This window comes from Hemitrygon akajei, chromosome 2 (assembly GCF_048418815.1).
Source record: "Hemitrygon akajei chromosome 2, sHemAka1.3, whole genome shotgun sequence".
Lineage (NCBI taxonomy): Eukaryota > Metazoa > Chordata > Chondrichthyes > Myliobatiformes > Dasyatidae > Hemitrygon > Hemitrygon akajei.
In genome coordinates, this window is record NC_133125.1 from 112,114,817 (window position 1) to 112,130,045 (window position 15,229).

Here is a 15,229-nt window from a genome sequence, read left to right on the forward strand (position 1 = left end):
GAGGGGGTGTGGGTGGGGGAATGGTGGTGGTGTGATAGATATTTTCTGTCCAGGGCCAGGGCACTTTCTTTTCCTTTTTTTTTTCTCAAGATCAACTACCTAACATAGAAACTTAAACTTTTGGAGATCAAAGTGTTGTTTTCAAGTAAGATAAACCTCCAAATAATATTGTTTGTTCAGCTTCTTGTAATAAATGGGAGCCAGCCTTCAGTATTTTATGTAAGTAATAAACAATGATCAGTCTGAGGCTAAAAAGGACAGCTTTTTAAGCAAGCACGTCTATAGAGCACAGGATACTGATTCAGGGCACTTGAGCTGATTTCTCAGGAGTTGCAGTGTAAGACTATGGAATTATTTAATTGGGATTGTTTCAAACCAGACAATAAGGCCAAGTTATTTAGCTCACAGAAACTCGCAGACCAGATTGATCCTATCACAGGAAATAGCTGATAGGTGTGTGTGCTCAGAGAATTAGCTTCACAACATTTACTGCAGTAATCTTGGAATTGTGTCTTCAGAGTCCTATACATGTGAAGTCATCCCAGTGGCAGAAAAATATACAGAGCAATTTAGGCTTATTAGGAATAGTGTCTGTGTTTTGGAAATACTTTGTGCTTTAAAAATTGTTTCTAAAGTGGAAATATTTTATAAGGTAGAAATCCTCTGTGAGTTTCAAATGTATTTTAAGAATTTTGTCTGGATTTAAATGTATATGACTAAATATAAATGAACTGTTTAAACTTCTTTGTTAACTGGAAGTATCTCCTCCCTTGTAGGGAGGGTTGAACCAACCATTCTAGTAGTGGGTATTGGCTGCTAAACTGACCATTGAGGACAAACAGGGGCGTGAACTAGTCTTTGAAGATTAGGTAACTACGGAAAGACCTCCCTTTAGTGAGAGTGCCCATAGGTATCTATATCAGATAGGGCTTAAGGTCTTCTTTTTAGTTTAGAATGTCACAGTCAGCAGAGCCATTACAGTATGTTAACATCTTCATCTAAGAAGTCAGCTTACTGAAACCTTTCCATATTCTCTCCAATGCAGGTAAATAATTTCTTAACTATAGAGAGGAAAACTACAGGCAGACCTTCATGTCATAATCATGTTGCTGTTTGTGAAAGCTTGCAATGTGAAAACTGGCAACAAATTTCATACATTACAGCTGTAACCACACTTCAGAAATGTTTCACGAGTTGCAATGAACTTGTGGCATTCAGGAGCTGATTAATAAATTCATGCCTTTTTTTGCCTAGGTCTTTTTAAGTAGTTGTTGGTTAATACTGTGTAAGCTTGGTCTTGCTCTCTTCTCTTTCCATTAGTAAATGTTCCATTAGTCAATTTAATGCTTTTGGCTTGAATAATTCTAGCTTTTTAAAATCCAATTTTGTGTAATGCATTATTTTAGTTACTGTTTCTCTTTCTGGTTCTTCTTTGTAAATAGCCTGTTAACATTTTTATTTTATCAAAATTTTATTCCTCATTGCATTTTTTTTCATTCTCAGTTACTTTGACATCTCATGTCACCATATGATATTTGCACTTATGTGCCACAGCCCTTTCCAGAAAGAAGAGCTGCACTGTTAAATATCATAACATTATTATCTGGGCCTAGCATCAATTTCCTTTGTATATATGGGTTCCTATTACCTGTCCCACTGTTGAAATGCATTGAATATTATGAAGTTGCTGTATTTTCCTTGTAAATGAAAACTACTTGCACTAATTCAAATGTAAGTACCCTCATAATAATATTTAAATGCAAAATATTAGCTGATACCAGTTAATATTTCTGGTGCAAGTCAGAGAAGTGCCAACTCATTTCTTCAGGAATAATTTGCTGTTCGTGATTTTAAACTCAATATGTATTTTTATGTTCTTTTATACGTCTTCTTCTTCTTTCCCAATCATATCCATCTTCTATTTTTCTTTCTGTATGTGATTTGATAATTGAATTCATCCATTCTAATTTACACTTCCTTCTGAGCTTGCTTTATTTCAAAAAATATAATAAATGCATCACTGCTTCTGTTTCTGGACATTCATTGTTCCTTCAATTAAATACAGTCAATGCCTTTCATGTTTCCTGAAACCAAATACTCCTAAAGAGGTTGAGAATCTGGTACACAGGGCTCAGCCCCTTTGTGCCCATTCTTTCCCAGCAAATGGGCTGCAGTGAGCTTCTGTGTTCCCCTCGGCACACTCAGAATTTGCAGGTATCTCTTGATATGAAAGATCAACCCATTCCAGACAGATCAAAGTCCATGTTTCACTGAGTTGCTGATCTTAGAGAAGCAACATTTATGTCCCTTTGAACAACCAACAGCACAGAGTCCTTTGCTTTAGTCCTTTGGTGATATTTTTTCATTAGTCTTGCCTGTCCTGTTGGTTTGGTGCACGATCTCTGTTACCATCACTGTGACATTTTAAGTGACTAAAAAATGTAAAATCATCTGCATTTTAAGTAACAAAAATAAATGCCTAATCCTATGCATGATGAACTTCATGGTTCTTGTTGCTATACTACTCACAATTTTTCACTCTTTGTAAGCTCTTGCTTACATTTTAATTTGATGATGAATCTCACCCTAATACAAATTCCTTCTAAAATGGCAAATTTCTTATGCTCTCTTGGTGACCTATTTGAGATGAATTGAATCATAAATCTGATTCCAATAATTTTTTAAAGATCACATGTGAAAGGACATTTGATTCATCCATTCACAGGATCTATGTAGTTCAGAAATAATGAAGTTCTTATTTCTATTGCTCCATTCAATGTTTTCATTACTCTCTTTCAGATGAACATTTTTCCAAGAATATGTGTTCTTCTCATTTTTCTAAACTCAAGACATTCTTCAGAGAAGCATTTTGTCTCTATTTGCTCTGTAAATTGACTATTTACATCAGTGAATTCAACAAGTATAACTTTAGTTAGCAACAGGGTAATGCATATATGTTGTACAATGTACCAGTAGCCCTGATGCAGTGGCATTTAATGCTGAATATATCCAATGTACCAAAATAGATCAAATTTCAATGTAAGGCTGCTGTCCAAAGTAATTAAAAATACTAGGACATGTATGCTCCAAAATTCTTTTTAATCATTGCTTTGTGGATCCAGAACTGGTTTGCCCACAGAAAGCAAAAAATGGTTGTAGATGGATCATATTCTGCATGGAGGTTGATCACCAGTGGTGTGCCTCAGGGTTCTGTTCTGGGACCCTTATTCTTCGTGATTTTTATAAATGACTTGGATGAAAAAATGGAGGGACAGGTTAGTAAATTTGCTGTTGGCAGAAAGGTTGGAGGTGTTGTGGATAGTGTGGAGGGCTGTCAGAGGTTTCAGCGGGATATTGATAGGATGCAAAAATGGGCTGAGAAGTTGCAGATGGAGTTCAACCTAGATAAGTGTGAGGTGGTTCATTCTGGTAGGTCAAATATGATGACAGAATATAGTATTAATAGTAGGACTCTTGGCAGTGTGGAGGATCAGAGGGATCTTGAGGTCTGAGTTCATAGGACACTCAAAGCTGTTGCGCAGGTTGACTCTATGGTTAAGAAAGCATACAGTACATTGGCCTTCATCAATCATTGGATTGAGTTTAGGAGCCGAGAGATACTGTTGCAGCTATATAGGACCCTGGTCAGACCCCACTTGGAGTACTGTGCTCAGTTCTGGTTGCCTCACTATAGGAGGAATGTGGAAACTATAGAAAGGGTGCAGATGAGATATACAAGGATGTTGCCTGGATTGGGAAGCATGCCTCATGAGAATAGCAATGGAGGATGAGAGCCAACCTTATAGAGGTGTATAAGATGATGAGAGGCATTGATTGTGTGGATAGTCAGAGGCTTTTCCCCAGTGCAGAAATGGTTAGCACAAGAGGGCACAGTTTTAAGGTGTTTGGAAGTAGGTACAGAGGAGATATCAGGCGTAATTTTTTTATGCAGAGAGTGGTGAGTGCATGGAATGGGTTGCTAGCGACGGTGGTGGAGGTGGATACAATAGGGTCCTTTAAGAGACTTCTGGACAGGTATATGGAACTCAGACAAATAGAGGGCTATGGGTAACCCTCTGTAATTTCTCAGGTAAGGACATGTTTGGCACAGCTTTGTGGGCTGAAGGGCCTGTATTGTGCTGTAGGTTTTCTATGTTTCTATGTTTTTCTGTGTAATTAAGACGTTCTTCCCAAATAAAGAAGAATTCAGAATCAGGTTTATTAATGCAAACATATGCCATGAAATGTATTGTTTTGTAGCAGCTGAACAGTGTAAGACATAAAAATTACTACAAGTTACAAAAATACATAGCCCAAAAGATGAATAGCGAGGTAGAGTTCATGTGTTCACCGACCATTTAGAGATTCAAATGGCAGGGGGTAAAAAGCTGTTTTTAAAGTACTGAGGGCATTCAGGCTCCTGTAGCTTCGCCCTGAATGTGGTAATGATAAGTAGACATGTCTCGATGGCGATGTGCGCACCTTCTTGAAGCACCACCTGTTGATTATGTCCTCATTGCTGGAGAGGGTTGTGCCTGTGATGGAAGTGGCTGAGTCTACAACTCTCTGCAGCCTCTTGCATTCCTGTACCTTGGAGATTTCTACAGGCTATTATGCAACCAGTCAGAATGTATGTAGAAATATGCAACTATCTTTGGTGGCGTACCAAATCACCTCCAAATCCCAGTGAAGGAGAGCCATTCATGTGCCTTCTTTGTGATTGCATCAATCTGTAGGGCCCAGGATAAATCCTCTGAGATGTTAATGCCCGGAAACTTAAAGCTGTTCACCCTTTCCTCCACTGACCCCTCAGTGAGTAGTGGTGTGTGTTTTCCTATCATCCCCCTTCCTAAACTCCTCAATCATCAACCTTTGGTCTTACTGACATTGAGGGCGAGATTGTTGTTGTGACAACACTCAATCAGCTGATCTATCTCACTCCTGCATGTCTCCTTGTCTCAGAATCCATTCTTACTTTATGTTCTTTTAGCTGATTATTACTCAGCTATAATAATTCAGTCCATTATTCAAGCTGTAACATGTAGGGAAGTATCTAGATGCATATCCTACTTTATAACAGCACTCTATTTTTATTTCCCTTGGAGAGTAAACTCATGTTAACAGTAGGCTGAGGACAATCCAATCCTGTCAGTTTCCTGCCAGGACAGTTGGGTGAAATATTCAATCTTACTATTCTTAGTTTACAAAATCTGAATGCTGAATAGCAACTGAAACAACTGCGTGCATTGAAGTTTGACGTGAACAGAAGAGAGGCACATAGAATTTTATGTATTTATATCAGAAAAATATGATCAATAATAATGTTACTGATATGGTTTGAAAGGAAAAGAACATCTTCAAGTTCTATTGTACACGTCAGACTGATGCATATGTAATTTTCATTTTGGAGTTGACTTCATACATGAACTTGATTTCTCTTAAGATTGCTGTTTTTGAGATGACGTTATTAGTTTAAAATTAAAAATCATATAAACATGGATATCTTGGAACTAGATATCTGATGTATTTTTAATAGCAAATGTCTACTGCAAACAGAATTAAACAGTTGATATTATGGCTTAGATATTCATGCACTGAAACTTTCTTATCAGTAGTAAAACATAGTAAGTTCATTGAACATTCTTTCTGACCTGAAAATTGCTTGTATGATTGACAGATAGACTGTTATTAAATTCCTTTGCTGCTGACTGACATATAATAACAAATGGAATATTTTCTTGGCACAGTTCATCCTCTGAGGAGCTGACAGGTGTAGCCTTAAGTGAGAATTGCATAGGGACGTATTTTGTTTCCTTCCTTAGCTATACTTTTTGGTGTGAACAAGGCAGCAAAAAGATTAAATCTGTAAATAAAAAAAAGAAACAACTCATTAAGTTCCTACTCATAATTTTGGACTTCATCACATCATGAAAATCCTTAACATTAGATTCCTATGTATATTTAGAACTTATTTGCATTTTGATCCTTGTTAGTAAAGTGGCTGATCTCTACTAATCATGGGTAGTGGAAGATCAGAAATGAATGAAATTAGGTCAAGCTCAAATATCATTGCCAAGTCCAGTTAAATACAAGCAGGAGGTTTGACTGTATGATACAATCTAATCATATAACAACTTGGCTATAGATCATTTTATATTTGATCAAGCTACATCTCACAATGTTTATGGTATTTATTTACCTTATATAAATGAATCCCCACAATTTAGCTTGTACTAGAATTGCCCACATTCTAGAATCAGACCATCCAAGATCAGATAGAGAGCAAAAACTAACAGCAGAGAGACAAGGGACTAAAGGGGGAGCAATCTTAGAAGGAAAAAAAAGATATCTGGGGAAATTTGATTCAATTTTTAACTAGTTGTAACTTATTGAAGTTGCATCAATAACTTATGGTAAAACAGCAAATTAGCCCCATAATCAAAATAAGAAAATGGAATATGCTATCTGTGACAATTAGTACACAAATAATATGTTGATATTTATCACAGAGCTATAGACGATCCTGCAGTGCAGTGTTAACAGGTACCATTGACAAGGCTGCTTTTAATTCCTCTAATGTTTCTCCATATCTTCTTGGACTTGGTCCAATGTGATGACAACAGCTCTGAACAGGGAATCCCAGTCATTACACAGTACGTGGACAACACATGCTGAAGTATTTTTTTTATTTGTTAAGATACAGAGCAGAATTGGCCCTTCAAGCTACCCTGCTCAAGAGCCCTGATTTAATGCTAACCTAATCATGGGATAATTTACTATAACCAATTAACCTATTAACTGGTATGTCTTTGGACTCTGGGATGAAACAGGAGCACCTGGAGGAAATTCATATGGTCACGGAGAGAATGTACAAACTCCTTCCAGACAGCACTGGGAATTGAACCCTAGTCACTGGTACTGTAAAGCATTGAGCTAATCACTATGATATTATGCCACTAAAATAGGGCTGACCAACGTGATGTGAACCAAATTAAGAGATTGAACAAAGTATGTTTAGTGATTTTCAAAAGGTGTAACTTAAACGAATCACTATTTTAAACCTGTATCACAACAATGCTACTAAAACCAACATAATTTTCCCAAATTCATCATCTCACAGCAATTCCATGTGCAACTGTTATCAGTGAAAACACCAGCATCTTTACCTCTTTCTGCCATCATGACTGGAGATGCTATTTCCAGGTCACATTGCAGTTTATTTGTAATTCTTCCAGTACAGATATTCATGATGGGGTCTCTCTGAGCTGGGGAAACTGAATTCTGATTGGGGTGTGCTTTGCAAAGTACAAACTTCCAGTAGCCTGTCACTTTAATTCTCAATCTCATTTTCAATCTGATCTCTCTGACTTCAGCCCCTCTTCTATGAAACCCAACATAAGCACTGAAGCAGCATTCCAACTTCTGACCAGGCATTTTCCCACCTTCCTGGCTCAGCGTTGAATTCAGCAATTCATATAATCAGGCATTCCAGCTTCATACCTCACACTTTTCACATTCACAGTTACTTTTTCTTTGTGCGACCATTTCAGATCTTGTTTGACTCATCTTTAATTCCCTCAGCCCCAGCCCATACGGTTTTGTCATTCAATCTAGTGTGTAAGTGAGTGGTGCAATCAGAGGTGGGGTGGGCGGGAAATGACGAGAATTGGGGGAGGATTAAAAAAAATGTAGGATTTGTGTCAATGGATTGTTGATGGCTGTTGTGTTTTTGGAGGGCTGAATAATCTATTTCCATGATGTATTTGGAGGTTCCGTGGCTAAATGACAAAAGGCTGACAAATGTCCAAGACAAATTGGTCTGCATCATATCATTCCAAGAAAGGTGTGTACGTCAATAATGAATCTTTGCAAGTTCCCCAAATGCTGAAGTATTCTTGGCAGATTAAAAGACAGTGAATGGTTTGGTAATCGAGTTCCTGGGGGTGTGTCTCCATGGTCTGCACTCCTTCACCTTTTAGCTTGTTAAGGTTGTAGGGTTTATGGACTGTTGTTGAGTCGCAGCGCTGCATCCTGTAGATGCTGCAACTGCTGCCACTGTATTATTTGTGGAGTGAGTGAATTGAATGCCTGTGTATGTGGTATCTATCAAGTACCCTGCAATGTTCTGAATGGTGTTGAGCTTGTTGAATGTTGCTGAAATTGCACTCACTCAAGCAAGTGTGGAGTACTCCATCATACTCCTGACCTGAGCCTTGTGGTCAAGCTTTAGTGAGTTAAGTGATAAGTTTCTCACTGCAGAATTCCTAGCCTCTAACCTGCTGTTGTGGCAACACTAGTTTCTGGTTAATGATAACACCCCAGGCTATTAATAGTGGGAGATTCAGTGATGGTAATGCCACTGAATGTCAGGGGTTGTTAGCTGGACTTTCATAGCCTAGCACTTGTGTGGCATGAATATTGTTTCCACCTGTCAGCTCAGGTCTGGATATTGTCCAGTTCTTGTAGTATTTAGATGCAGCCTGCTTCATTGTCTGAGGAGTTGTGAACGGTGCTGAACATTCTACATTATCAGCGAATGTCCCAACTTCTGAGCCTTTGATGAAGCAGGTGAATATGGTTGGATCTAGGGCTCCAATTTGGAGAACTCCTGGATGTACATCTACAGTGATTCACCAGTGCCATCTTGGAATCCAAAATGGCACCAGTGAACAACAGTAACATTCTGCGGGCTATGTACATTACTAATAAATGTACCTCTTTTGAATAACTTTCACTGCAATCTGCAGTATGTATTTTCCATTTAAACAACATACTTTTAAATTAACTCAAATGATCTACGGATTTCAAGATCTCCTAAAGGGCTCAGTGGACCAATGAACAGCACATTTAAGTGGACGAAGGTTCATTGCCATGACCAAAAGGGAGGCAGGAGGTGGGACTCCAAACCAGGCTGAAACACAAAGGGATGAAACCCCCTCTACCCAGAATCTTGTAAGCAAATCTGCAGTTGCTAGAGAACTAAACTGAGGACTTGAGAGCATGATTGCTGTATCAGAGGGAAATGAGAGTTTGTTGTCTTCAATGTCTGAGTGAGATCTGGCTTTCTCCCAGAATGTCAGATGCAGCAATCAGACCCAAAAGCTTTTTGATTTACAGAATGGACCGAACTGCTGATTTGGAAATGGCAAAAGGAGGAGGTTTGTGTTTCATGATAAACTCTCAGTGGTGCTCCAATGTGGTGGTTTTGTCGAAGGTGCAGAACGAAGTTACGATGGCACTAAACGGCAACTCCTTTGCATGCATCTTCAGAAACAGCTCTATTTCTATCTCTGATATCTCTCTTTTTTTGTTTTCAAGGTTCTTTTGAAAACCCTGACCCAGAATTACACTTTGACTTTGGATCTTTGCAGGAATGGGACCCGCTCTCTGGGCCTCATGACCAACCACCTTTTGATATCCCAAGGGCATGGCCTGGAAGACTAGTGCGCCTTCAGGGTGCCGGATTTTCATGGCTCTGGAAAAGTGCTGATTCTACGCTTGTGCCCCTATCCGAAGCATCAGAGGAGAACACGGAACATCGGGAGCAGCAGGTTAGCTGCTGTGGGTTGTGTGTCTGGAGATCTGAGCCTTTTTGGGGCTGATTCCCTGGGCGAAGAGCTTGAAAAAAGTGACGCAACAGACTTTTAACATCGTAAATCAGCAAGATGTTTGTTGTGACTCCCCTCTCGCTGTGAAACGGGGACACCCTTTCTTCCTTTATTAGGGAGAGAGAGAGAGACAGAGAGCCTGTGGTAAGTCGAGTTGTCAAGTGAATGAGTAGCCTTTGGGGTACTGCATTTCTGTGTCTTTATGGATGCTTGCAGCAGGCTTGAGTGCTCAATGGAGGGGGCTGTTGCTTTTTTGGAGGGGGGGAGGCATCAGTGCCTTGCTGCTGCTTGTGCATGTGATGGAGGAGCTGAGGGGGGCTTTGTGGATCTATTGTTTAACTGTCATTAATTCTTTGGGGAGCTCCTCTATTTTCATGGATGTTTGGATGTATATTATATGCATTTCTCTGACATTAAATGTACCTCTTGAGCCTAGTGAACTCATTTTCCCCCAGCCTTGAACACCTAGCAGTCAAATGCCATCTGTTATATTTACCTAGGGTGTTTACATGCCACTAGTGGCCAACTATAATCATATGCTTGAGATACTGCGTGATGATGTCTCCAAACAAGTAATAGATGATCCCAACACATTTCAAATGATAGTTGGGGACTTCAGTCAGGCTCCTTTGAAGAAAACCATGCCCAATTACTATCAACATATAGCCTAGAGCACCAGAGGTCCCAATGCACTAGACAGTTGTTATACTAAGATAAGGAATGCCTACCATTCCATGCCCAGACCACATTTCAGTTAATTGGATCCTTTGGCTGTCCTTTCCTACCAGCATACAGGCAGAGGGTAAAGAGAAAAGCTTCAGAAATCAAAACAACAAAGAGGTGGTTGCAGGAGGCAGAGGAGTGACTGCAGGATTGTTTCAATTCATTGGACTGGGCCGTGTTCAATGTCTCTTCTGTGAATATACCATGATTGTCATAGACTTTATTAAATCAGTTGTAGATGAGTGTGTCCCCACAAAATCACTCAGAATCTTCCACAACCAGAAACCCAGGATGAACCATGAGATCTGCAAACTGCTGAGGGCCAGATTAGAGGCGATCAAGTCTGGTGACAACGTAGGTTACAAGAGATCCTGGTGTGATCTCCGGAAAGCCATCTCATGGGCGAAGTGGCAATTCTGGACTAAACTTGAATCAATGAAGGATGCTCAACAGTTGTGGCTGGGCTTCAATACTTCACATCTTATGAAGTTAAATCAGGTGACAAAGGTGACAATAGGGCTTCGTTTTCAGATGAGCTCAATGCCTTCTCTGCTAACTTTGACCGTCAAAATGAGGTGGAACATTCAGGAGTGTGAACCCATGAAAAGCATCTGTCTCTGACTGGGTGACTGGTAAGTACTAAAGACCTATGCTGATCAACTGGTTGGAGTGTTCACTGAGATCTTTAACTTATCACTTTGGCAGAATGAGGTACCCACCTGCTTTAATCAGGCTTCAATTATAGTGGTGCTCTGGAAGAGCATGGTGACATGCCTCAATGAGTGTCATCCATTAGCATTTACATCCAAAGTGATGAAGTGTTTTGAGAGGTTGGTGATGAAATATATCAACTCTAGCCTGAGAAGCAACTTGGATCCACTCCAATTTGCCTTCCTGAACAACAGGTCCATGGTAGATGCCATCTCAAAGCTCTTCACTGAACCCTGGAACACCAGGACATCGAAGGATCATACATCAGGATGCTCTTTATCAACTATAGCTCAGCATTCAATACCATCATCCCCTCAAAACTAATCAATACGCCTCAAGACCATGGCCTCAATACCTTCTTGTGCAATTGGATCCTGGACTTCCTCACTTGCAAACCCCCAGTCAGTTTGAATTGGCAGAACATCTCCTGCTTGATCTCCAATAGCACAGGTGCTGCATAAGGCTGTGTGTTTAGCCCCCTCCTCTACTTGCTTTACACTTATGAGTGAGTGGGTAAGCACAATTCCTATGCCTTACACAAATTCACTGACAACATCACTGTCTTGGGCTGAATCAGCACTTTGTGGGAGATTGAAAATCTAGCTGAGTAGTGTCATAACAACAACCTCTTACTCAAAGTTTGCAAGAGCAAAGAACTGATTATAGACTTCATGAGGAGTACCCCAGAGGTCCGTGAGCCAATCTTCCTCGGAGGATCAGAGGGAGCAACTTTAAATTGGTGTTATTATTTTTGAGGACTTTTCCTGGGCGCAGCACATAAATACAATTATGAAGAAAGCACAGCAGTATCTATACTTCCTCAGCAGTTCGTGCAAATTCAGCATGATGTCTCAAACTATGACAAATTTCTATAGATGTATGTTGAAGAAGATATTGAATTGGCTGTATCACAGCCTAGTATGGAAACACCAATGGAAAATCCTACAAGAAGTAGTACCAAAGGGGATAACTTCACTCAATTTCACTTGGTCCATCATTGAAATGTTCCCACAACCTATGGACTCACTTTCAAGGATTCTTCACCTCATATTCTTGATATTTATTTCTTATTTATTATTATTTCTTTCTTAATGTATTTACACAGTTTGCTGTCTTTTTACACTCTTTGAACGCCCGACCTAGTTCAATCTTTTATTGATTCTATTATGTTTTGTCATTTTATTATGGATTTATTGAGTTGCCTACAAGAAAATGTTGTATATGGTGACCTATATGTACTTTGATAATACATTTACTTTGAACTTTATTTTTAATCTGTAAAGTGTTGATGTACTGTATTTAACTTGGTGCAGATTTACACATTGATTCAGAAAATGAATTAATTATAAAAAGAAAGAGTGGACAGTTGCATGGCACCATCTGTGAGTAACCTAATGTAAAGTCACTGAAAATGGCAAGTACTGTATAGCAACTGTTATCAGTCACTAAGAATATCAATTTATTTTTGTTTTGAAAATTTTTGAGAATATATCTTGTGGTTCTATGGTCTATATCTCCAGGTACCTGCACCTAAGAAAATTGATGAAATTCGAAGAACTTTTGTGAATCAGTGAAATCTTGCACTGTCAGTCCATACAGAGCCGCATCGAGCAAAGTGAATTGTGAAGCAATAGTGATAAGAAAGAAAAACATGCATGCAAGTGGCCTTGGGTATTTTTCCTTATGTTTCAATTTTGAAGACCTTTTATGGTGGTTTGCTTGAGTTCCATTACTACTATCTGTGCAGGTAAATGATAAGTCTAACTGAAATATTCATGGTTATTTTAGAAACAAGGAAATGGAAACATACGTTTCAATGTTTCACAGTGTTGCGAACAAAACAGGGTAAGTAATTGCTTATTAGTTTCAGAACGACAGTGAGTCTCAGAAAAAAATAGGAGTTAATGTGTTTCAAGTGTATGCAAAAAATTTCGTATCTTGGCTGTTCCTTGGATTTATTTGAAGCAGGTTAACTGACTGACAAAAATGGAAAGAAGACAGTGCCAAGATGAAAGGTTATTTTGGATTAAAGAGAATTATAGATTAATCTGTATATGAGAGTGGTCACCATTTTACTCAAGCAAAATGAAAATGTTGTGCAACAGAATGAGCCAGTCACGTGTTCACTAAGCTATCCATATTAAATGGGAAAGGCTCGATTAACATTGCAAAAGCACTGCTTAATGTTCAGGAAGCAACTTACTAGCACTTTCTCAAGGGCAATTAAGCAATTTAGCTCGGTGAACAAACATAGGCATTGCCTGTGACACAAGCGCACTGTGAATGAATAAATCAGCATAGAGATCTGGCAATGAGCCTTACCTCACTCTCTTTGAGAGTCATGGGATATACAGCACATCTAGCGATGTAATGGACTTATCACCAGCTCGATAACAACTTGGATTTGGAAATTAATTATCCAGACCAAGCCTGTTCATCCATGACCGACAGTCCTGAGCTAAGTAGGGTGTTCTCAGCAATAAAAATATAAGGAAATTCTGAGTGATATCTGAAAAAAAAACAATTGCAACCTTAATGCAGCATTGTATGCTGGAAGGGACAGTGGATTGGCAGTGCTTATTTGTTGAGTGATGCAAAGCCTCTGAGTCCAGCAAAATGACAACTGTAACAGCTGCACGCATTTCTAACAAAGTATGTCTTGTGCTATATTTGTGAAAGAGTTCTGCTGTATTCGTGAGTGCGTAGGCATCTAATGATTGCTGGCATCAGATGAAGCCAACAGATAAATGAAAGATAGAAATATATGAGATAGCAAGGGATGGTTTAACTTATCGTGCCCCTTCCGAGCAAGGGTGCTATTTAGACTAATCCCACTTCCCAGCTTTTGTTTCAGAAGGGCATTTCAAGTGGTCATCTCGATACTTTTTAAATATGAGGAAGGTTTCTGCATTCAGAACACTATCAAGCAGTAAGTTCCAGCCTTCACATGGATAAAACTTGTATACTCATTATATTCTTCAGCCTTAATTCAATGCACACTGGTTATTCACCCTTTTTTGTGATAGAGGTCATTCCTGTTCACTCTATTTATACCCTATGATTAATTAAAACTGGTCCGGTGACGCCATCGTCGAGAACGGCAGCTTAATTCACCAGCTCCTCTGGAAAAACGCGTATTAAGCCCCGTTAACCCATCAAATATAATATTTTTCAAAAAATATTTGAACTGAAAAGAGGGGCAAGAATGGGGAAAAGAAATGGAAATAAAAAAAGTGACACTGTGGAGCCTGCAGCCAAGAGGAGTGCAGCGAGTGGCTCTCCTACCCGACTACGTGCTAGCAAGGCAGACGCTGGGCCTCGTTCAGGCGAAGCGGTGAATATCTTTGAAATCCTGAAAGAAATATGGAGGTCCAGAAAGATATAAAACAGTAGCTCCGTGATAATAAGTCAGAGCTCGCCAGCGTCAATCAAAAAATAGCGGTGGCAGAGACTCGAACTGAGAAGGTGGAAGATCGCGTTCAAAACGTGGAACGGATACTGAGTAAGACAATTAAAATATTACATCACCAAGAAGGTAAACTGCTTGACCTGGAGGGAAGATCACGGCAGAAAAATATCAGAATCTACAACATTCCCGAAGGAGCGGAGGGCTTGTCTATGATGGAGTTTGTCGGAAAGTTAATGCGGGATGCGCTGGATCTTCCCTCTGCTATGGAGCTGGAAGTCGAAAGAGTGCACCGCGCGCTTGTCCCAAAACCTACCGGGGATAGAAAGCCATGATCAATTATAATTAAATTCCTTCGGTACAGCACCAAGGTGGAGATTCTACAAAGGGCCTGGGGTAAGAAGAGAGTGTTTTTCGATGATAAATTAATATATTTCAACGAAGATTACCCCCCCGTGTCCTGCAGAAACGCAAAGAATACTCTGAAGTAAAGCGAGTATTAAAGCAAAAGAAGATTAGATTTCAAGCTCCGTACCCTGCTAAACTTCGAGTGTTTTATGACAACGGGACGCAGTTGTACCAGACAGTGGAAGAGGCGACTACAGACATGAAGGCCAGAGGGTTGTCCGTCAGCATGACCAAAACGAGGGAAAGCCTGGCTGAGGAATTATCCCGCACCGCTTGGGAAATAGTGTGAGAATCAAGAAGGCAGGAGATGGCAGGAGGCTGAGAGAAATATATCAGGAAGGGATCGGGAATTTCCCAAAGACAGTCCTCACCC

General features: G+C 39.6%; 1 long non-coding RNA gene across 1 annotated transcript; it reads right to left on the reverse strand.

Annotated features, from left to right (window-relative positions):
* Positions 1–5,502: 5,502 nt before the first annotated feature.
* On the reverse strand, positions 5,503–13,587 carry LOC140737647 (uncharacterized). Its single transcript, XR_012101212.1, has 3 exons — positions 13,365–13,587; positions 11,051–11,275; positions 5,503–5,863 (listed from the first exon to the last, which is right to left on the reverse strand). It is a non-coding gene; the product is annotated as an uncharacterized lncRNA (long non-coding RNA).
* Between the last annotated feature and the right edge of the window lie 1,642 nt (positions 13,588–15,229).